The sequence below is a fragment of the Rhamphochromis sp. 'chilingali' genome (genome assembly GCF_963969265.1).
Source record: "Rhamphochromis sp. 'chilingali' genome assembly, chromosome: 21".
Taxonomy (NCBI): Eukaryota; Metazoa; Chordata; class Actinopteri; order Cichliformes; family Cichlidae; genus Rhamphochromis; species Rhamphochromis sp. 'chilingali'.
In genome coordinates, this window is record NC_137949.1 from 5,273,443 (window position 1) to 5,299,175 (window position 25,733).

At 39.9% G+C, this 25,733-nt stretch overlaps 1 protein-coding gene across 2 annotated transcripts in view; it reads right to left on the reverse strand.

Moving 5' to 3' along the window:
• npas3 (neuronal PAS domain protein 3) overlaps positions 1-25,733 on the reverse strand; it is a 370,655-nt gene that overhangs the window by 276,801 nt on the left and 68,121 nt on the right. The gene's annotated exons all lie outside the window — the stretch shown is intronic.

Genomic DNA, 25,733 nt, shown 5'->3' on the forward strand with positions numbered 1-25,733 from the left:
CACAGTGCAAATGTCATGGAAAATCAGAGAATTAGATGCAAAATATATTCTGCAGATAAGCAGTAGGTAAATGATAATTTGGCAGTTCATGTGAAAAAATAATGAAAGATTGGGCATTTCCAGCTCAGTGGACAACAAACTGTGGACCTCTCAGTCTCAAGTCTATATGAAAATAACACTCAAAAAAGAATCCAAATACTTTGTTTAATTACTCATAAACAGGCAGCTGCGATAGCTGCGGGAATATCTTTAACATAGAGGGTCCTGCAGATGTGATGTAATATGGCGATATCTGTGTGAACTGGGGGTAGCACACTCAGCATTATCAGGACCACAAATGCTATCAGCACCCATATGAAAAAGGTTGCTATAAATGATATATGGTGCAAATATTAAATATACTATGTCAACTTATGTGATATTTCCCCCCCAAAAATAAGTTTAGTACTTAAAAGCACAATATTTACCTATGAAAGAATAGACATCTCAGAAAGCAATAAATGTAGGCTACACACTTATACATGTGGTACTGGCTAACAGGAAAACTAAATTTCCATAACAGATGTTTTCCATAACAAGTTAACGATATGTTGGTAACTTTGCTGCAAAAATATTACCGTACTGGCATTGAATCACGGTGTGTGATGACTTACTACTCTGTTATTTAACCGCCACAAACAATCCAGCATCAGCACAGCAGAGTAAATTAATGTACTTTAGTAATACAGTGCGAGTTTATCTGCAAACTTTACTTCCCTTAACACGAGTCACTTTGGGGTTTTTGTAGCTTCTTCTTTCAGGCATTGGAAGAGCGACTCACTGAGTCAACAGATGCAGTCAGTCTGTTTTTACTTTGTTGCATGAACAACTGGAGGCAGACAAACTGTTTAATTCGTTTATTTACCCGTCTTTTTTATTCTTTTTTTTATATCCTTCTGCTGCTACTTCTCCACTTTCCATGCATTTGAGCTTAGCTAGCTTAGCTAGCTCCACAGTGAAGCTGCGTTACTTCCTCGTCTTACACGTGTTTCATCAAGTTTGTTGCTGATCTGAATGCGTGACTGAAGTTTGAAAGTTTGACATGTGATCAAACTGCTTCCTGTGTGTCAGTGACATACTTTTTTAGGATCTACTTAAAAAAAGGCACAACACGTATTTCACTATAGAATGTGCAAAGATGGTCCAGTCATCCATTTTCTGCTGCTTATCTGGGACCAGTTTGCAGAGGCAGCAAGCACAGAGCCATAGACTTTCCTGTGTGTCATGACTAACCCTCCTCAATCCGCCTGTCAATCCCTCGCGGCTCTCACTTGTGAACAAGACCCACACATACTTAAACTATTCCACTTGGGCCACCAACTCACCTATTTTCTAAATAAAATCCCCCAAATCTAACTGCCACACAGGGCAATTACTTACAGTCTTTCTTACAGTGTTAACATCATGTACCCTCTACAAGAAGCCACACTAATTAAGGGGAGACAAAACTGTAAAGTTGGATGATAAAGGTTAAAAAAAAAAAAAAAGTATGACAGCGAAAGGTTTTTAAATCACACTCAAGTGCAAACATTTACATTCAAGGGGGCTTTAAATATGCCACAAAACAATGTGGCAACACATATTTAACACTATTTAACACTCTTTTGTTTGCTTAGAATATAATCGCTTATTTCAGATGTATTTCAAGATGTATCTCCCACCATGACTGGTCGCCTAAAACTTCCCGCCCTTGGAAACAGTCAAAAAAAACCCAAACTAACCTGCAGTTTGGTGGCAGATTTTATTTATTTATTTATTTTCTTTTTGAAAAGCTAAATGTTGCCGATTGGGACTCAACAGGCAGGCAAAGTGACACCGGAGTCAAATACAAAATACAAAGCAGCCCCAAAGTGACTGTCTATAAACAGTGAATTATTTGAATTTTACACACCCACCAAAGACAGGCTGTCAAAACCCATGCCGGAATGGATTTTTCATACTGAGAAAGGGAGCGAGGGAGAGCCAAGGAGAATAAAAGAGAGAAGGAAAAAAAAAACAGGAGGCAGAAAGAGGGAGAGAGACTCTGGAAGACACAGGAAGGAGGAGGAGAGAGCGAGAGGGAGACGCAGTGAAGCGATGCTGGCTTGCAGGAGAACATTAGCTGCACTGTGTAGCGCACCATAAAACCATTGACATTGTCGGTCTTGCTTTGTGGACAAGTATTATTGTAAAACACAGTTTTCTGAGGCGAGCCGGCCGCTATTGTTCTTGTCAGAGGGTGAAGCGAGGGCACCGCCGGCATAACTTATTTCAGTTTAAAGCTACCGGAGAAGGCAGCGAGAGTTGGTTTTCAAATTAAACGACTGCGATGTAAGTCCAGAGATTGTATTACTTTTAGATTTGATCTCTCGATGCATGACTAGGAAACAGATCGCTTCTGTTGTGGGGGAAGGGGAAAAAAACAATAAAAGATAAGAAGAGCGCTGTCATCTGCAAGAAGAAAAGCAGGTTTGTTCTGTCACTGAGGTCGGTGTACTTTGTTGATTATACAGCAGGCTTTAAGCAGGTTTCAAGAGACACAGAGTCTGACTCGGCACAGAGACTACTATGTTAAGTTCCAGTCCATGTAACGGGCACGAGAAGATTCTAGGAGTTTTGTGCAGTGTGTTGTGTCATGACTCACATTATATATTAAAAACAACAGGAGTAAAATATGACATCTGCCTGCTCCAAATCTCTTAGGGTAAATGAAAAGCTGCTTTACTCAGTTGTCCTTGTGATTGCCTTTGCTTGATGGATATTCTTAAAACCTGTAAACATTTATCTCGGTGACACTGAGTCCATCAATTTCTTTGGAGTTTTCACTTGTCAAGGTCATTGACTCTGATCTCATCAATATCCTTATACAAGCAGGGAATCAAATGGTTCTTAATAATGTAAATGCATCACTGTAGTTCAATACAAGTGATGCTTGTATTGAACTACAAGTGATGGAGGTCTGGAATGCTGCAGAGCCCTTTAGCGTCTTTTAGCTCCTAATTTTGGTAAATATACTCTTTTTTGCTTCCAGTCTTTTCATTAAAGTCTCTAATAAACCTTCTTCATGTGCTCAACATCAGACTGCAGTTAAGCAGTTAAGGACGAATGACTAAAGAAAGAGAAAATGTAATTACATACCACAGCTAAATGAAAAGTCACTGTTGACTTGCTGTAGACAAAGTATGTTTTATTTCACTTGCATGTCTTTTTTGCACACTTTTAACTTACAAGGCTTTGAAAATATGTGTTTGTCTATATGGCCAATTTAAAAGGTGATAAGAGAGTAGCCAGCTAGAAGCATGTGTGACTTTTAATGCTAATAACGCTCAAGAATTTGTCCATCAATTCCATGAATAAGAATCAGAAAACATGTATCCTTAGTTTTGTGTTTTTGTTATCACTGTAGCACTTCCTGGTTTGGACCCAATCAGAAGACCAGAATGAAAAGCTTTTTTTTCCACAGATACTTTTATTCGAGATCCTACCTGCACAGTTTCAGTGAACAATATTGCTCAACTCAGAAAATCATAGTAAAAAAGTTGCACAATGTTTTCAGACTGAATGTAATCCCAGATAAAACAACAACTATACGTGACTGGTTTTCAGACCCACCAATAACAATTCAGTCTGGTACTGTAGCTACAAGTGAATGTAGAGTAAGCTTACCCCTCCTGTTATATTATTTCATCAGCTGGTACAATCCAGAGAGTGTAGCCAATCATCAACAAATTGACATACATGTGCCAAAAAAATGAACTTTTTCTCTTATTTCTTCAACAAAAGTAACTATTAGTCCTCCTTTCTATTTCTTTCTTTTTTTCTTTCTTTCTTTCTTTTTTACATTTTGAAAGTTTTAGCAAGATTGTTAATTGTTTATAATATCTCTCACACCATACAATTCCCAGGCTGACCAAATGCTGACATTTTGTCCCAGACACTGGAATGTCAGAGATACACATGAGGTGTTGTTTGGCATCAGCGCCACACCAGCTGCGGCAATATTAGACACCGAGTGACATATGGAGTAGCATATGGGCTGTCTCATGTTCGAAACTGTGACAAAGTCAAGATATTGAGAAAGGTTGGTTATTGACGGTATAAATCAGATCACTCAGAAAACCAGATTTTGAATCCCATTACTTTTTTATTGTTTCACTTTCCCTCCACTGTAGTGAGGTTTACGTTGTGATAAGGAAAGGTTTGCATTAAAATAGAATAGTAGATTATCAAAAATGAGATTTCTACACGATATCAGCCATGGTTCGGGCTAACAACAACCGGGCTATGGTGCTTCTGTTAAGACAAAGAAAGAATTTACTACGCATGATGAAAATGATGCAAAAAAGGGGGGGGAGGGGGATCCTTTCCATGTTTTTTATGTGAGATTAAGGGACTCGGACTGTCTGCACTGTATGTGAGTTTTGAAGGGAAAAAAGAGTTTTGAGAAAATGCACTGACTTTATTTAACAGGTACAATCAGTGGAAATGAGGTGGAAATGAATTTGTGCATGATACTGCTGAGTGGGTGAAATTTACTGCATAATGTAGTCAAGAAAAATTGAACTTGGGAATTTTTATCAGAGTTTCAAGGAAACACTTCACTTTATGAATTATTTTATAAGCTTAAACTTTTTTTTCTTAAATGTGTTAACAAGGACTTACCTAATGACTATTACAGTTTTTTACAGACGCTAGGACACATTTCTCAATACTTAGGTCACGTTTGCAAAACTCCTCACACAGTGAGCACTACAGAAGTCTATGTGGGCTAAACTGAGGATCAGTTATCATTGTTTTGACACAAAATGCATTCAATGACTACATCTCTCAAATTTCATGAATTATCTTCTCACTCAGACACAACAACTGCCAAAAATCTTTGTACGTACAGGACATTTTGCATGTGCTTACATACTGTTTTCAAAACTGTTAAACTTATGGCCAAAACAATAACACAATGCAAAACTTAAAAAGACAGCAAAATTCAACAGCAATATTTTATTGAAACATATTTTAAATCTAAAAATGCAGTTTAACCAGCCACAGCTGATTCTCATTGTAGATGAACATCTGCACAGGTGTTACTCCTTCAATTTTTCAACTCCTTCAATTCTGGCAGCCAGAAGATTCTTTCCTAGGTGTATTGCCCTAGATGACATAAGATGTGATGTGGATGAGAACCTGTGGCCAAATGGAGAAGACCGAGTAGATTAGCATTACTATTGTATGTGTATCAGTGGATGGTGTGTATACAAATTCTTGTATTTTGGGATTACTTAGTGCAAAAAAATAAAAATACAGAAACAAATATTAACGAATTCTGCATGATGTCTGATTCATTCCAGTAACATATATTGAAATTATAAACAGAGATGTGTCCTTGTTTTACACAAGAAAACACTGTGTAATGCTACATGTTGTTAGTGTTTTTTAGGTCATTGTTTTGTGGGTGACAAAGTGTGTTTGTCGGCTGTCAACCTTTGCTAGTGTTCTGGAAGAATGAGTTTATTTGAGACCTGAATGAAGTGTTTTGGTAGTTGTAGTGCATTTTGAATGTGAAATGAACTGCTTTGCCAAGCTGACGGTCAGTTAGGAGGATTGTGTGAAGTGTTTTGCAAAAGTGACCTAAGTATTGGGAAATGTGTCCTAGCGTCTGTAAAAAACTGTAATGAATGTTTCCCCTGTAATTAGTATACAAAATAGTGTAGGCCTTTTTGGTGGTACACCAAGACCCTTAAAAGAGGTGGTGCCAAATAAGTCAACACACAAACATGTCAAAGTCCTCAGGATCCTAACAGCGCCTCAAAAAAGTCTCAGTCAGGTATTCTTTACATGAATACTCCTGCTTTTGCTCCTCCTTTAATATACAATATACAGGTAACGGATTCAGCTTCATCCCAAGAGTACCTGGGCTCCACCTTAGGGTATATTCACATTAGACTATGTGCCGGATGCACAGCCAATCACTATGTACCACTGAATACAGTGCAGCTGGACTCGGGTATGGTGTGATTATCACCATGTTCACTATATATTGCCTTCATCACTGACAGCTGATTCCATAAAAATTGCTTTTTTTAAGTCATTAACAAATATGTGAGAGAGGACAGTGTGCCACCATTTCTAGTCCAGTACAGGAAGAACACTCATGATCGGCTCGGTACATTTGAGTTGGGTTAGGTGTTACAGGCAACATCTCGGGACATGCATAATCCTCACTTTTCTATTTTTGCTGCTCACCTTCATTTTATATCCTTAAATCTTTCTTTCGTCTTTTCTTTTTTTTCATATCGTTGTATCTTTACTCCTCATTCAAACAATCAAGCCAATCCTTTGTTTCCCATTAGTCTCTATTACAACTCCTCCAATCTTACATATTTTACTGTCCACATCCCTCTTTCAATTCAGGAACAGTTTTTTGCAGTCAAACTTACATCTTTAAAGTCACATTTTAGCCCTTCTTCCTTCCATCTTTTTCTCCGGATATTCCTGTGCTACATTTTTTTCTTCTGACCCTCGTCCTTGTGCCCAACTAACCTGCTTTTACATGCACACCTTTATGTCCATCTTAACACAGTGGCCTCTTTCTCACATCCTTAAAAATCTTATTCCAGTCTTTCTTTTTCTCTTTACCTAAATTGTTGCGTATCACTCCATCCTTCCCTTCTCTCTCACTTTTCTCTTTTTTTATCCATTCATTCCTGAATGTTGGCTTCAGGTTTCTTGCTGTCATTTTGGAAAGTAGACGGAGTAACCGTGCTGCATCAAACACGAGCACAGAAAATCAACTATATGCGTACGCATTAAATAACCAGTACAACTTTAGGCACACACTAATGGCGCAGCACCTCACAGAGACGTGCACTTGCATTGTGTCACACACCAACATGCACAAGCAGAAATTCAATAACCTGAGTATAAACACATTTGCTGGCTCACGCACACCAGTGCATGCACGCACAAAGACAGACTCATGGGTAAATGCACACTGAGATGCACGTAAGCAAGTAAACAAACACACTCTCGCACACGCGAGGTGCAGACACACACTCCATCAGGCCAAAATGGCAGTGGTGGGAGGCAGTACAATGGGTATTGCTGGGCGCCGGCAGAGCTAAATTGCAGACAGCGAAGGGGAGATCTGGGCCATTTTTCAAGGCCGACTATATATTACAAATTGGCTACCAGGGCATTGTCTGCGAATGCACACACATACACACACACACTTGTGCGCGTACACACACGCAAGTGAAAAAAAATAATCCTGGCTTGTCCTATTGTAGCCCGCAGAGCCGCAGAAATCTGCCCTTTTCCCTCTTTTTCAACAATTTCCTCGGAATAAACCATGTGATTGAAAATGTGTCAGTTTAGCGAGCAGCGGCGTCACCACACACAAATACACATGAAATAAAAAATGTATAAAAATCACAGAGACACCACAGACACACACACTCCAGCTTCCTGCTTACACACTGTAACCTCTCTGTTTGGTACGAGAATGTTTAAACACTTCCAGGGCAGGGTCAAATCTGCCCCTTTTGGAATATACACACACACACAAAGAGACTATAAACACACATATGACACACAATATCACGAACAGAAACACACTTTCTCCCTAGCTGGTTCGAATGTTTTGGTCCAGGTTTAGTCAGTCAGTCATGCTTCAGTACAGCAGTTAAGCTGAAGGAGGTTTGGACTCCTAAACTAAATCCCTTCCCACACTCAGTGTTTCAGGCTGAATGTAAGATATGTGTGTTCTTCAAAGGAGAACTGTTGCACTCCAGCTGCCGGTGCTGGCTTTTTTCTGGGACTCTGCTAAAGTGCTCCATGATTGAAAAAAATTCTTCTGTGTGCGGTGCCTGTATGCACATACCCCGAGATGTGTCCTGACATGACAACATAAGTGATTCCACTCTCATTGATATAACAGAGGGGCATGATTTGAAAACAAAAGCTGTTTGAAATCCAATGTTTGGGCCAGTCTGAAGCCTGCTGAGATTATTTGTACAAACTCGGATATCATTATTTGAAATTCTTCCCATGTTTGATCCACCACTGGAACAGTACGGGCGCAAATAAGGAGAACAGTAACAGCTCCCCTTCCACTGTTATCATTATAAAGATCTGTTTGAGCCACAGCTAGCTGTTCTGTGTGTCCCTGTAATGGCCTGTTTCTACTACTGTTTGGGTATAAAAACATAGATATATGTCAATTAAATTTTTTTTTGTATTATTATTTTTAACCCTCTGTAACCTCCAAAGGTTAGCGTTCATGTTTAGTAAGTGTAGGCTCTCAGTGCACTGGTTACCTCAGCTGTCAAAATGCCAGGGGTGAAGCCTCTTGAGGAGGCAGTAAAAAGTGTTTAAAAGGGACCTTCACAGACTCAAATGAGGCTGATGAGTCTGTGAAGCTCAATTCTGACCAATGATGGTAATACTGAAGTTAGCTGCTGAGGATATCCTGAACTTCTTGGCAGGCACTGAGGTTTTTGCTGCTGTTAGCTGGTGTTACTGAAACGTTCTTTGCTGTGGATCTAATGTTGTCAAATTAATAAGGAAATTAGCAAATAAATTGCCATACAATGTGTAAATGATGTGTCAAACAATAAAGTTATCCTTTACAAGTGTTGTTGGAGCTTTAACCGATCCAGACTTTATGCTCTTCTCCATTCACCTTGGATGTAGAGAAGTTTTGCCAGAAACCTCTACTCTGTTTCACACATCTAAAAAATGTAATTTGAGCTTGTAGTTTCTTTTCCCCTCAGATCTGCTGTTACCTGCATTGAGCTAACGTTTGTACTGGAGCTTCAAAAAGTGACAGCTTTGACTAACCATCCAAATTCTAGGAGGATAAAACGAATGATAAGTGCTATGATCAGATATAAGAAGTCGCTGACGTGCTCTCTCTTTATATGAAGGTTATTTTCTGCTCAGTTTATAAAGGGTGACACGTGTAGGCATACACGCAGAGACGGTTAATCCATGTTTGAATAGCCTTTATTGTCATTGTACAAGGTACAACGAAATTGGAGTGCCACTCCCTTGGTGCAAAAAACAAGCACCAAACTGGAGAGCTAAGAGCCGCTGCACCCACGCGCGCCGCCATCTTTTTCCTATGTACGGACACATGAGGTGCTGACACAGTCTCAAATGATCCTTTGAGTGAGAAATTGCCTTTTTATAATGTCCTCGCTCTTAACCTTGAAAAATAATTTGTCCTCACAAAGATTCACATGCAAATATCACACATGCAGATGCACACGCTGGCACGCAGGTGCACAAACAGTGTGTAAATTGAACCCTCAGTGGCAGACTTGCACCTGCACTCCACCACAACAACACACATCTCTATCTGTTCTTCCTGACATGTCGGCCTCCCTCCACGGCGGAGAGCTGAACAGGTCTAAAGATACCATTCACTCACACTTCTCGGTTCACCATATAACAAACAATACGTACAATACCGCTGACATAGTGTGTTTATTATCGGCAATAAAGAGTTGAAAAGTTTTTCCTCATGCTGGACATTACTCTTTTAATTGTTGACTCAGAGATTCTGCCTTTTTGTGCTTTAAGATCCCACCACCTCATTTTACACCCTCATGAGTCTCATGGGTTTCTTATCTCTCGGTTAGAATCGTCTCTGTTGGCTTTTATGAGACTTAATTCTCAGTCCAGTCGTCTTTTTTCCTTGTATATATACCCGGTGGTTTTATGTAAAAAAAACAGAAAAAACATTGCATTGATATGCAGATGACTCACTGATTTATCTGCCAGTGAAACTTAAACCCTAAAGATGTTTGAAATGTTGAAATGAAACTGTCTAGTGGCACTTACACAGGCAGACCACATTGTTAATTAACCAAAGAAAGAACCTGACTTTGATGTTTGACGACACTTTCACATTAAGCACTGAAACATAATTGTTGGTGCTTTTTTCATTCACTCTGAATAATGCTAGCTCCTTACAAAGGTTAAGACTTTGCTTTAATGATTGTTACAAGGTAATTAAGACATTAATCTGGGCTTAACTTTATCACTTATATATTTATTAAATTCTTAAGAAAAAAATATAAATATATATTTCAGATTTCTTTTGTGCAACTTAACAAATTTAGTATCTTTAATGAATATTTAATATATTGACTCCCTTCAAAAATGTACCTGAGCTGTATTTAAAATCACTTCAGTTTTACGATCTAAAGCCAAAATGTCATTTTTGATTATAATGTTTTGGTATAACTGACTTTGAACATCAGTATCAGGGGATCATAGTTTCAAAGTTGCACCAAACATTTGCACCCTGCATCATTTATCTGTTTTATAATATTTGACTCATCAAGACAACAGTCTCTCTTTTTTTTTTTTTATCTCCATTTCAGTAACAGCTCATCTTTCTTCAATACTTTACACTTGAGTATCTGAAAGAAAAATATGCCTTAAATGCTGTTTTTTTTGTTTTGTTTTGTTTTTTTGTTTTGTTTTGTTTTTTTTAGCAAATATATGCTCAAAGTATAAAGATACAATATATAAAAGATAAAGTAGGCAAAATATTCTTTATAGTTTGGGAAACGTTTTATCATCCACTAGGCCTAATTCTGGCTACATGACTAGAGTATAAAGTTCAGCATATTCAGAGCACTGTTGTTCATGACAGCAACATAATTATTCTTCCCCTGGAAATCCTTTAAAATATATTTGTCTGTTTTCTCATAAACCTACTACACCCAAGGCTTTTCAGCTCATCAGCAGGAGAATAAATGCAGATGAGTTTACACACATGATCAGCAAATAACAAAAATAAATCCAGTGCATGCAACGCATGCGCTGCAGAGTAGTGCATGCAACCATAATGGATTCTGTCATTTGAAATGGATGAAGTTCCATTAGAGAGTGGCACAGTCGCAGGGCTAAGTGTGATGAAGGGCGAAGCTTCAGCATCTCTCTTTTTATTTTAACAATGACAGAAAAAGAGACATCCCGAGCCCTGTACACCTCAATGTTATTCCACCGACTGTTTGTGATTTTTTTCATAATTTCAATAGTGTTGTGCCATTCAGATATAGACAGACCGAGCTGATGTAAAACAGTGGAACAAAAAAAAAACGTGCATTTCATCAGAGTCAAATTAATAAGATGAATAGATACAAACCATGAAAGGAGCTGCACAAATTTAAAAAGGTGGAGGAGGAAGGAAAAAAACTCCCCTTCATTAAAGAACATAGAGAAGGTGCTCTTATTTTTTCAAGAGTGGCTACTTCCACACTGTGATTGCAAATCAGTGGTAATTTCTTATTTGTATTTATTCACCTTTCCTGTCCTTTAACACATTCTGCTCCATCGCTGTCATGTCTTCAGCTTTCCCTCACCCACCCTCAAGCTGTTTGAAAGCAAAAAAGGTCTAAAGGTGTTGACGCACACACATACACAGCCACACACACACAAACTAACACACACCAAATAAAGATGACATGTTTATTAATCACCTCTTTAGCAGAGCTATTGCCCTGATTTACCACTGATTTCTTAGCTGTCAACACTGAGGACAGCCGCCTGACATTTACAGGTAGAACCACTCTGCAGCATGGCTCTCTCTCTCTCTCTCACACACACACACACACACACACACACACACACACACACACACACACACAAACATAAAAGCAGAAGCTCAGGTTGCCCAGTACATGTACAAATTATGCACATACACTCAAGCGCAATAAATCCGTATATGAAAGCACAATGAACTATACTCTCTCCATCATAGTCTTCTCCATCACACTTTCATTTTTATCCCTCTCCTCTCTGCCACATTCCTTTTATCAACTAATACCCACACATAAAAAAATAAATAAATTCAAAACAGAAAACCCCATTTCCAAACAATTACTCTGAATCCCGTTTGTGAACTTGACCTCCCACACAATGACAAACCAGCCGTTGTCATGGCAGCGTTAAATTATCTCCTCATCCCGGATGAGATAGACTTGTGCAGAACTGACCACCTGGGGATTGAGCAACACTATCTCTTGGGTCCATTTCTCACCCTGACTTCCTGTCATGTCAGGATTACATCAGCAACTATAATCTTACAAGATCAAAGTGGACGCCGATGCACCCGTCTGATTGAAAAGCCTCAGAGTGTGATGTAAAGGGGCCACCTTTGATCAACAACACATCAGGGAGAATTTCATCAATGCAAACTTGGATGAAAAGCGATGAACTTAAAGCTCAAAGTTATTAAATAACATAAAAGATAATATTTCAAATTAATTTTGACATAATTTATTACTGTTTATGTTATTATTATTCAAATAAAGCAATATTGTCACCAATTATTCTTTGTATTCAATTGTATTTTATTTATATAGCGCCAAATCATAACATCGATAGCGTAAAAGCACTTTATATTGGACAATAATACAGAAGAGACCCCCAGCAATTAGACAGCCATCTACCATGACTGCTGGGGGTGAGGGGGGGAAGACAGGACAATAGATAGACTATGGAAGAGATCCAGAGATTAATAATAACTAATGATTATATGCTAAATGTTATAGGTTTATAGTTATAGTTGTTCATAAAGACATTTGACTGCGGAGAACAAATGATTTCTGTAAAAAGTTGAAATCTGTGATGCCTTCAGTTCAGATTCACCTCTGCTACAGACGGATGTCAGTTTCAGGTTCTGTCTCCTAGAAAGCCTCCCAGTTGAATCAAGTTAAAGCTGTGACATCAGCAAAGAATTTCTGACATTTCAGCCCTCCCATGTCTTTCTATCTGAAGGATGACAGAGGAAGTTTTTGGAAGGGAGCCGTGAGTTTGAGCTGCTCGAAGTCCGTTTGATGTTCGAAGCGTCTTGCCATGTGCTTAAACAGCCCCGTGAGTGGGCATGTCACCAGCAAGATAAGAGAAATCAAGCACTCCTCATGTCTGGGCAAAAGGTTATTTTGACATTCAGGAGGAGAAGAGAGGAGTGTTGTTACACATCAGGTTTAAGCCAATAACCAAATGTAAATATACAAAAATCTGGTAGAATAAAAACTTTGTGCTTGACATATTTTACATGATTATTTGTAGGTTGCTGCTTACTTTTTATTTTTGTATTTTTTTATTGTCATTGCCTGACTGTTTACATCACAGCGGTTTGAAGGTGCAAATTGTGTTTGTTCATTTCGACAATGGCCGTTTTGTAAGCTGCTTCGACAATTGTGATCATTCGATAAGACAGCTTGTTTGGAAGACTGACAGGAGGACAAGAAGGAGAAGACAGAGGGAGGGAAGGAGGGATGGAGGCAGGAGGCAGAAGAAAACCAGAGAATCTCTATTTTCTCTCACCTCTGTATCGCCAGACATCCCAGCAGGACACAGTAAACAAGAGAATGTGCGCGTGTATGAAGGAGAGACAGAAAGAGAGTTTCCAGCAGATTTCACCACAGTCATTCCGAGGTAAGACAGGATCAGCCTGAATCCCTGCTGATGGCACAGACGCACACACACGAGCACACAAACTCTTGCCACATGTGCTGGCACTGATCAAAAACCACAAACAACATAGTAGTGTGCTGCAGCATAGCAGTGTGCTGCAGCATAGCAGTGCGCTGCAACGGTGTATGTCCAGAATGTATATTGTGTTTCGTACGATCTGTGCATTAATCAGTTCTCATTCCTAGCATTCGTTTAAAAGTCTGACTATGACATGCACCTTGCTGCACATTCCCCACAGGTATTTATCTCATTCTGACAATCCTGATTGGCTGCTGATCGCAACTACTGCATCAGGCAGAACCACCCATCCTTAAGAACCTGTGCTACTAGATATTATCATTGATATTGTTCATACATCTCTTCTCGCTTCAGAGCATATCCCAAACTTCATATAGGCTAGCTAGCATAACGGTCCATATTCAGGATTGTTAGATAACTTCTCTGTTGCCGGGCGCTAGCTGCCTTTTCCTCATCTCATCCTGAGCTTGTGTCTTCACCATTGACAGGTGCGTCATACCATTTAACACTGTGGAAAAGTGTTTTATTGCTGAATTTTAGTATGGCATGGATCTGTGTTTCCCTGACACCAGAGGAAGCAGCGACTTAACTGTGCGTTTGTGCCACTAAAATATCGTAAAGTGAGACACCAGGCTCGCTCGTGTTGTCCCGGACTGGAACCTGCAAACACACATATGTGCGTATGCACAACCACACACTGATCAAAAAACACAAACAAATAGAATAACTAGTATTTAGTATTCTATTTAGAAAAATGTTTTAACTATGTAACTAATAAGAAGATTCAATTCAGTTGGATTTTATTTATATACTAACAAATCACAACAGCTAAAGGAGCATTATAGTGTAAGGTAAAGACAATACAATAACCCTAAAAATCAGATGACCCCCTATGAATACGCACTTAGTGACACAGGGAAGGAAAAACTCCCTTTTAACAGGAAGAAACCTCAGAACCAGGCTTGGAGAGGGACAGCCATCTGCCATGACCGCTTAAGGTAAGTCGACAAAAGGCACTCTGTAGGAGACGCAGAGATTAAGAAGAAGAGTATCGCTTTTCCTGTTGTTATAAACAAACTGTATATTTATGACAGAGAACGAGGAAAACAATTTTTAACCTTTCAGTAGGGAGCACTGGGCTTGTAGCTGATGGCAGCACAGCAGGAAAGCCGGAAAGTGTTGCGACAGACTAACAGGAGTTTTCCTGGGCTTTTTTGTTCATGAGACGGCTGAGGGAGGGTCCTCTAAAATTCATTGAGCTTGATAGTGTCAACTGCTCCTTAATGTTAACTTCAAACAAAGAAAGCCAAACTGGGCCCGATGTCTCCGATGTGATCATCAAAAGTTTGTGTTTCAACTGAGAGTAAATCAGCCCAGAATATCCTCCCCCTCTGAAGTAATAATCTCTGGATAACATGACACGTACTCTAGGAAGGTTATTAGGCGAAGTACATAAGACTGCGAGAGTGAGAGAATGAGTGACAAAGAAACAGAGAGGCAGAAAGAAAGAGAGGAGTTTAGTGCTTGTCTGATCCAGTAAATCCAGCCGAGTCAGACGCAGATCACAGCATTGTCTGTCAACCTCAATCTCCCTCTCTCTCTCTTCTCTCTAGGCATTACTCTCTCTTTTCCCTTCTTTTGTTTCTCTATTAGTTTCTCTTTCACTTTTTCACTGGGCTCCAAATCTTTCCCTCTCTCCCTTCCTTTTTAAAAAAAAATTATTTCGCTCTGTGGCTCGATCGCTCATTCTCTTCCCCTCTGAGCTCCAAATCTCTCTCTCGTTCTCTCTGTCACACATCACTGTTCACTCAGATCCTCTGGCAACTCACAACACACTCCTCTAGCTCTCTCCCGCTCTGTCTCTCGGACACACACACACCACAGCACTCACCACGTCTCTGACACATAAACACTCTCACAAATACACAAACATAAGTCCTCCCCCGCATGGACACACACTCCTCTCTCTCTTATTTCCCCCCCCCCCCAATACTCAGACATACACATGCATACACACTCGATGCTTGACTGACAGGCCTGCCCTCATGAAGCTCTTTGACATTCACAGTGTGTCAGTATGAAAACAGAGAAGATGAGGGGCTTCAGCTGGAGAATAGAGCTCCTTTTACCCCTCACACACTCGCACAAACACACACTCACACGCAGCTCTCCAATCTGCTGATGATACTGCACCGATCAGATTTGCATTTCAGCGGGCAGCATCACTTTACATTTGAAGAGGCTCGTCCACGCAGGGAAGCATCCGCTGCAAAACTGGACAAACAAATGCTGGCGACAAAGTGTGAATCACTGCCAAAGTTATTCGCAGGAAACTCAGCTTGATGTGCGAGCCTAACATTACCAGGTGAAGGGCAGCGACAGAGCCTTCATCAATTTTTATGCAGATCTTAAGGAAAGCAAACACGTTTTCTAGTGAGCCATTGGTTTTTGTTACACATCAGTGGAAGGGTTAATTGTATGGTTGAAGAATGGCTCTTTAAAAAAATGTTGAAGGAGGTCACTTGTGCTAAATGAACTAATTAAAGTTATTTCACAAATCATAATCTGGGATTTCTGGAAATAGAAGCATATCTGGATGTCAGGAGAGTCTGAAAGGTTTTGGGTACAGGTGTAGTAGGACATTTGCATCCATACAAAATTATTGTATGTACTGAATTAACTCTTAGCAGCAAATGAATGTGTGTTGTTGATCAGCAAACATGCTGGTCATATGTATTTCCTTCCAGCTGCAATGTGACAGAACATATTTACAGCTAATGGTTTAAAAGATGCAGACACAGATATAAACCTATCTCTGCATCTCTCTCTTCACCTGATTATCTCTACATCGTGGCGACTGTTAGCGGGAGGAACGTAACATTTTGTCCTCAAAGCTGATGTGTTAGAAGCAGGAAAAATAGACAAACGTAAGAATTTGAAGTTTGATAAGAAGCAGATTTTAATGGGTAGACGGTTGGGTCAGAGCATTTCCAAACCAAGATGTTCCCGGTCCTCAGTGATCTGTATCTATCAAAAGTGGCCATCGGTGGAAAAATAGTTCAAGAATGATTTGAGGATCAAAACGAGTTTGAGGTGCTGACTTGCCCTCCAAATTCCCCAGAATTTAATCCGATCGAGCATCTTTGGGATGTGTTGGACTAACAAGTACAATCCATGGAGGCTCCACCTCATAACTTACAGGACTTAAAGGATCTGTTGCTAACATGAGATACCACAGCACACTTTCATTCGTCTTGTGGAGTCCATGCCTTGACAGGTCAGGGCTGTTTTGGTGGAAAAAAGGGGGTCCCACACAATATTAGACAGCTGGTCATAAACCTAACCTAACCAAAAACCTAAACCTCTTTTCCAGTTACACACATGGGGCATTTGGAGCCTGTCCCAGCTGCTGCAGGGTGTGAGGTGTACACCGTTGGGAGGTCGCCAGTACATAACCCCATTCATGCTAGCATCCACACCAACGAGCAATTTAGAATCACAGATTAAAACCATGAAACGGTGAACACGGGCAGAACATGCAAACTCGCGGCACGGCCCTGCCACGTAAACAACTACGAGTGCATCGCTTTAGGCTGTCACAGCGCCACAGCGACAGACTGCTGCTTACTTTAACCTTCCTGCAAGCCCATTTGAATACACTACAGAGACGTCTGGCTGATAAAATCATTTGGTTTAATGTGAAACCACCCAGTTCAGCGCTGCTCGTTTAAAACGCCGCTGATAAAAGAGGACAGATTTGTCTTTCCTTTTCTGTCCGTCTCCATTCATATCTGTGTTAATACAATTATATCTGGGAGTGCGGTGTGTGTAAAATGATGGATAGAGTATAGATAGATAGATGGATGCTCCTCGTTAATAATTCACCAAGGTGCCATTTGCAGTCACTATTCCCTGCACATTTCAGCCTATCAGGGAGATTTAGCCTAGACTCTGATTGGAGAAACAGAGGGAAAGACATCACCTGTTATGCAAATGCAACTGGATATTTTGTGGCATCATTGCCTGACTCTTTCCTCATTAATCTTTACACATTTTTTTTCTTCACAACTTGCCCGTCTTCAGTATTTGTTTGAATCTATATGATGAAGAGGGCAATAAGAGAGTTTTGAAATTATCTGCTTTCCCCACGTCTTTTTCTATTTTCTCTGTTACTTGTGCTTTTTATCATCACCATCACCCTATCCTTCCTGCTTTCATAGCTCCGTCTCTTTCCCTCCCTCTGTATCCTCCTCATTCCGCGTCAAGGAGAAGTGAAAAATATTGTCTCCATCCAGACTTCAACTTGTAGAAAAAGAAAGTAAATCTTGGACTGAAGTTTAGGGGGCAAACATCAAGGAAGACGACATCTGAGTGCTGGATTGAAGTCCAAGTTGAAGGGCAAAACTAAAAACGTAGTTTAAAAGGCACAAAGTAAGTCGTGGTGTGTTATTTTGGGTGGAAGTGGGGGAGGGGCGGGTGACTTTCCTTTCTCAAGTTGACTTTTAAAACAATGATTTTCGAATAGAGATGTTTTAAAAGTGCACAAATCCACAGGGAGACACAGAGAGGGATCGGAAATTCCTTAAACAACTGCACACAGCAACTGATGGAAACTGCTGCGACTCCGATTGTTGTGATTTAAACAGGCGTTTTTTTTTCCTATGTATGACTGTAAGGCATGACTACCTGCACATGCACAGAAGCCTGGCTCACTGTCTAAGAAAAAAATTATAAATGCAACAAAACTGATGGATGGGACACGTTTCCTTAAACCATGTTTTAAGAGGTCAGCCCACTGCCATTTGAGAAAATGCAAAGAGAAATTATGAAAACATCTCCACTAGTCTAGCAATCTAGATACAGGCTGGAGATGAAAAAATAGAACACACAACTAAATACTGAAATGGACGGGACACATTCACCACAGTCACCAACATACTTATAATTATTTCATAAGCATAAATATGTAATTTTTAGTAAAATAAACTAAAATATAATACCTTTAAGGGTTTATTTCAACTCAATCAACTCGCTTTGGGGAAAGCGATAAGGAAAATCTCCCCAGAAACAACTCTGAGGACATCTCTTACAATGGGGTATTAGAGCCACAGATGGTAGAAAAAAAATAATGGGCAGGGCTTGGGGGGGGGAGTGTAAAACTATGAGAAAAAACTCAAAATTTTCAACATTAAAGTGGCAAACCTATGAGAAAAAAGTGGTAAATCCTTGAGATTAAAGTATCAAATTTATGAAGAAAATGGAGCTCAGTCTGAACGCCAAAGTATCACTGGGAAAGATACTAAGCCCAAGTTGCAATCTAACATTCAGAGTGTGAATGTTAGATTGAAAGCATAGAAAAACGTGCAGATGGGTGTGAATGGGAAAATTAAAAACTGAGAATATCATCACATGTTTTGAGCATTTTAAGCTCGATTTAAACTTTTTGAAGTTTAAATTCTCTGCAGCCTGTTGGAGCGGGGGGTCTGGGAGGAGAAGTTGGCCGTCCGATTGGGGTCTGGAATGTGGGGCCTCCCTGCTGCTGCCGAGTCGGGGCAGTCTGCTTCTCCCCACCCCAGGGAAAAGGGTAACGCTACCTACGTCGGGGTGCAGTTTCCCCCTCCAGGGGCAAGGGTACCTAGACCTGGGGTATAGAGTACGCTTGGGGAGTGTGATTGTGTGTACAGTGTCTATTTATGTCTGTCTTCACGTTGGGTGAGTGTTGAGTAATTGCATATGAGAGCATGAGGGTGGGAATGGATGTTTGTATCTGTGTGTGCCTGTTTGTCTGTGTCCATATGTCAGGTCGAGTATCAGACGCCTCCTCTCTAAGGACATCTCAGGCCCTCCAAGGTATGGAAGCCTATCTCCCCCCACCACTCCCACTGCCATTGGCAGACACCCTCAGACATCGGTGCGTTGGTGGTTCTTTGTGTCCAGGGACAGGCTCACTCCTGGTGGCTGCTTATCGGGGTATAGCTGGCTGCCAGCGGAGCTCATGGGCACGTCACTGCAACCCCCCTGGCTTCTGCTCCGCAGCTGCTGAGTGACTCCTCATCTGGGGCTCTCCTCAGCTCTTTCTGGGATAGTGGCGCGGCTGCCCCTCTGTTGGTCTTCCTTCCTTCCTCTGAGGGTCTCTGGATGTCTGGAGCCTGGATCTCCTCCATACCTGCTTCATGCCCTGGAGGACGGGGCAGTGGCCCCCCCACACCCTCTAGCAGATCATTACATGAAGGAACCTTTTAAATACAAGCGCGCTCATGCTCACAGGTGTACACACGGGGACTCACACACACAAACTACACCCTTTTTGGCTCCTACCTCAAAGCACACTGTGCGCTGTCGATCTTACGTGCTGCACAATAATGTTTAATATTTAGTATTTACTGTTATATTCACATAGATCATCGTGATGTTGTTTATTATGTTGTTCTTTTTTTCTTCTGCTTGTTTTCTCTTTTTTCTTTCTCAACAGGTGATCCAGGTGATTGATATATGTATTTTTTGTCTGCTTATTTTGTTGGTTTTTGTTTTTTGCCCTATATCACCGTCCCTCTTCCCAGCTGTTTTTCTTTCCCTCTTTCTTTCTCCCCTTTCTTTTCCCCAGTCAACTCTGTCCCATGTCTAGCAAGTGAAAATAAAATAAAATAAACAATAAAAGGTGAATCAAATAGACCATCACGGCAAGGCTGGGATGGTCCATTTGGTAAAGTAAATCAGTTGGGCATCTTTCTTCGCCTTTAGACAATAATTGTGATGGCAAAAGAGCCAAACACGACAGGCAAAAAAAAAAAAAAGAACTTTTTGAAGTATTTGTTAAGATAAAAAAAAATCCAATATATTGGCAAACAATGTGTTTTTAATTAAAATCTGCTGGCTAGTTAAGAGCTAATAATGTACACACTTTGTTCATTAGACTGCAGGCAGTTTACTGGGTGTGTAACAACACCAACAAAAGGTAAGCTGAGATAATGATACATGACAGACAGAGAAACGGGAAGAGAAGAAGAAAACAAAAGAAAAGAATTCCATCATGAGTCGGTTCAAGTCTGCCTTGATGTGTATCTGTGTATTTAGCGTGTGCTTCAGAGACGCAGAGGCAATGCACCCTGAGTCCCCATTACAAGGACAATATTTCTTGTCATATCTGATTTGCAGCACGGAAACGGAGCTTCTCCATTGCCATCTTAGTGTTTTAAGTCACAGACAACAGGGAAGGTCAGGAATCAGAAATCCACAACGCACAGTTAGAAGTTAGCAACTGTAAAGCAAAACTGCTTTATTGTCCCTTTCTACTGGGAGCCATGATTTACAAATTTGACAGCATATTATACTGAAGATTCTTAGGACCATAAACTTATCAGGAATTTCCTAACGTCACAGAGAAAAAGAACCAAAGGCTGCTTTCCCATAGTTTTCTGGACAACTGAATGTCTTTTTGAAACCAGATGAGTTCCCCCCCCCTTTTTTTTTGATGAACAGAAATAATGCAGGTTTAAGGCACATCTGCACTGGCCTCACTCTTGGCTTCACTTCTGATACAGAGCTCCAGTTCTGTGTAAGTTTGTTCCTTCCAAAAAACAGACTATTTTCTGGTGAAAATAGAAGAAAAAAAACAATCTCACAGATCCCATCAGAGCTGAGAGCTTGCTCAGCAATTAGACACAAGCAAACACACAATCATGTGTGTTGACATGCACTGATCATGCTAAAATTGAATGACATGCATTATGAGGACTTGCTTTGTGCTCTCAAGAACGAGGAGAATCCAATCAACAAGACTTTCTAAGCAGCACAGATACACACTCGCACACAGTATATTGCATGGGTCGAATTCACTGTATGAAGGCTTTCCTCCGTGGATTATGCATGTATTTATGCATAGCTGGATTTGTGCATTTCAATTGAAACTGTGTGTCCTCATGGTGTATATGTGTCTGACCAAATCATGTTATCTGATCCTGAAATCAACTTCCCTGCCGCAGAAATCGAGCGTGCAGCTAGGTTAGATGTGTCATTTTAAAATGGTCAAAGATGAAAAGTAGAAGGAAAGATATGAGAAGAAACTGAATAAAAAGAAGAAGGAAAAGAAAGAGAAGGAACGCCAAAGAATCAATGTTTCCTCCCAACTTCCTTCCAAACTTCCTCCTTCCCTTCTATTCTTCCTGTTTCCTTTCATCCTTTGCTATTTACTTCTCCTTCTCACATTTTCTTCTCTAATTGTTTTATCGCTCTTAGCCCTTCATGCCCCTCTCCTTACTAATCACCCTCTCACCTTCCTTTCTTTCCCCATTACCCTCTCCCCTCTTTCTTCTCTCATTTGCTTGTCCTCTTCCTCCTTCCTCCTGCCTTTTGCCTTTTGCACATCTTTGCACCACTCATTTCTTCCTCATCCCCCATCCTCTTCACTAATTACCTCGCCATCTCTTCTTCTCTTCTCCACGCTCGCCCTCCTCCCTCCTTGTTTTGCCTGTTACATTTTGTGTTGTTTTTTCCTTCTTTTCAGCTTCTCCTACAACTTCTTCTCTCCTCTCCCTCCTCTTCTTTTCTCCTCTAATCATCCTCTCATCCCCTCTCGTCCTTTCACTTCCATGGTAACGGACAGTCAATGAAAAAGGCATTCAGTAACCAAGGAGACTTAACACAGTCTGTGTGTGTGTGTGTGTGTGTGTGTGTGTGTGTGTGTGTGTGTGTGTGTGTGTGTGTGTGTGTGTGTGTGTGTGTGTGTGTGTGTGTGTGTGTGTGCTGTCTCCATGGGAAAAGTGAATGGCTGGCAAGAGACAGGGGAGTGCTAAAGGACACCAAGAATGAAAGAAAGGGAAAAAAGAGAGCAAGCAAAAGACTTCCTCCAAATCTGCCTTCTGATGTTAAATCCCAAAAGATGACATAAAAGTTATAAATTATTACTAACCTAAGTCTGTATCTTAGATGGGAAATCATCCTGAGATTTTGCCTCTCTTTGTCAGCACATTTAAAAAACGCACCAGAGGAGTGAGAGAGTGGCTATGCAGAGGGTGAGGTGGAGGTCCAAGGAGACCATCATCATTTAGTGAAACATGTTCTTGAATTGCTGCTGTAAAGACAAAGACCCTGAAGCTTTGACAGTAACAAGAAGCATATTTAAGTCTCTTTGAGTCACTGTGTGGATGCTTGTTGTAACCGAGTGAACGGCTCTTACGCTGACTGTTGAAATTCTGTGTTTAATGCATTTGTGCGCACTTCTTTTTCCAACTATTAAGACACAGCACCTAAAAGTTCCTGAATAGAAATCCAGTGACACCATATTGTCTGCTTTTTAAAAGCCTAAGAGAGAAACATGAGCCAATCGAGTCAGTGCACAAACACCTGCAGAGATTAGGTTCAGCAGAGTGTCCAATATTTAGTGGCAGGCTTATCAAACATAGACTTTATTTGGGTGATTCACCCAAGTAAAGTCTGTGCTTGGGAAACACAGAGTACATTCAGTGATTTACCCAGGTTTATTTTTTTTATGGACCATACCAAATGGACCATCCCTATGAGGATGCCAGCATTAAAAGGAGTAATGACAAGGAGACGTGGTGGTGGAATGAGGGGTACAGAAAAGCATCCTAAGTTATTGAATCAGAAAGTACAGAGGATCAGTAAGAAGTGAGTGTTAGTATGTCTCATGTACTGGGCGCTGTCCTAATGCATGGCACTAGCTGATGGGAGCAGAACATAAAATCATCAAAGAGAACGTGAACAGAACATGAAAACTCAGTCATTCAGACAACAAAAACTAAAGTACCATTACTGTAATGATGTCAACGTGTGTAAGTATAACCCTGTACATACATCACATATTTAGCTATATGTTAGCTTTTTTAAATGTCCTGAATTTCAGGTTACAAGTTTTTTAATGACATTAAAGTAATTTAGAGTAAAGTTAACTAAGAGGGAAAGGAGTAGCATAGACAGTAAGGAAACAACTCCAAACAGAAGAAGTCAAAGAGCAAAGAGAGGCAAACACAAAGAAATGAACAGAGCAAATAAGAAAAGAGCTAAAGTCATTTTTGACTCCATCCTGGAGTGTTTGGCTTCTGACCGCTGTCATCTGTCATGTTGGTATATGATTATGATCCAGCAGCTGAAGCTGACTGTGTACATGAGTGAATAACATACAAAGCAAGCTGAAATGGGAAATGGCATTTGGGGTAGGGGGCGGGGGAGAATCAGCTGTCTATGGCTATGTTTTTTTTTTTTCTTTGACTGTAAATAATTGTAGCAATGTGGCAACTGCATGTTCTGCAGATAAAAATTACAGTAAACAGCACAGCTGAACTTCAAAGTCCAATGCGGAGAGGGGGTGCAAAGAGGGAAATATAGGCCTAAGAGAAAAATGAAAGAGAAAGGTATGGAGCGAGAAAAAGACAGATAAAGAAAGAGAGAGAGAACATATTGCCACTGTGTCAATACAATATATATGCTAATCATGCCTTTAGTATATGTGTGAATTTCATTACATACGAAGCACTAATACATTTGTGAAGAAAAACTGCATTGGAGTCTTAAAACCAATGACTGTCAAGGTCATTTACAGCAAAGCACGAGTCAGAAATGCATCAACAGGCAGGGAAAAAGGATAAAACTGTTGCTAAAAATAGAGTTGTGGCGCAAGACCAGATTTCATCTCCAAAGCCAATTATGACACATCACACAATTCAAAATGTGTTCTGCATTACTACTCAATGTTTTCTGAATATGTTCCTTTTTAGCGGGTGTATTTAGCAGCAAATTTGACTTCATATCCATCTCTATCTAAAGCTGACCTTTGACTTTTTCTCGTAAACACTGAGAGTGCTTCCAACATTATATTTCATTAATTTTACCTCAGAGCACAGAGATTTAAAAATTATAGACCATATGTAAGTAGTCCTGAAAAACTCGTAAAAATATTTAAATTTGATGCTATTTAGAATAATTTCCTTGTTACCCAGAAACAGATGATGCATACGTACGCAGACTCAAAAACAGGTGGTTATAGCATTGGTTAGCTACCAGTGTATAGCAAACAAAAACAAATGCCTTCTAGCGAATGGTAACTGCATACATAAAAGCTATGAAATCAGTGTGTTTATATCGAACTGTAGGACCACTGATGCCTTCTGCTTCCGGATAACAAGGAATTTTACGGAGCTTCCCGGAGCTTCCTGATAAGCTGACATAACTCGTAATTTGAGTTATTTCTCGAAAGCTAGATTTCTGGATAGCTATCATTTTCGATAAGTAGCTCACTCATTCACATCTGTTGCTAAAGACATTTAAGCAGTTGTCAGCAGAGTTTTGACAGTTTTTTATTTTCAATTTAACTTTTGGTTTTTAAGTGTGATTTGTTTAGTTTCCAAAGTAGGTTTGCTCGCTTCAGTTTCAGTTTTTATTGTTTATACATTTTTATTGTTTATATTATTATTGTATGGATGGCTTATAGTCTTGTAGACATCCAGAGTGTCAATAAATGAATGCCTCATCAGCCAAGTTGTGATATTTTTTTACAACAAGTACTAGGGGTGGGGGAAAAAATCGATTCTGTGTAGTATCGTGATATTTTGTTTGCTAATAATGTATCGATACAGGGACAGCAGAAATCGATATTTTGTTACAAAAAAGGTTTTTGTGCTCTGACTTCAGAGCATGTTGATCCTTTTTCTGAGCAAGAATCCTGACATTCCTTCACTGTCCAAATGTTTTTAACTTTTTTTATGGCAGCAATAAACATGACAGTTTACTTATTTTAATTTAAGACATGTTTTATTTTAATTAAGTTTAAAACTTTTTTATTTAATGTAAAATTATATTTTGTTTTAATTTACTTTCAAATTCTTCTGTTGCTGAAGGGGCTGCATAGTTTTCATAAATTGCATAGTTCAGAATAGCTATAATTGTACCAGACGGTTGCATTCAGTTTAGTTGGACTAGACTGTAATACAAACCGTTCAGTTTGTCAACAATAAAACTGACTGAAATGAGAGACTGAGTGTGAGACTTTGATATTAGATAAAATGAATATTGATAAAGTTTACCTTTATGTACAGAATCTGAATATCGCAAAATATTTTTAAAAATTGCAATAATATCGTATCGTGCGTTAAGTATTGTGATAATATCGTATCGTGGGATGTATAGTGATTCCCACCTCTAACAAGTACTACTACTAACAACTACTAAAAAAAACAACAACAACAACAACA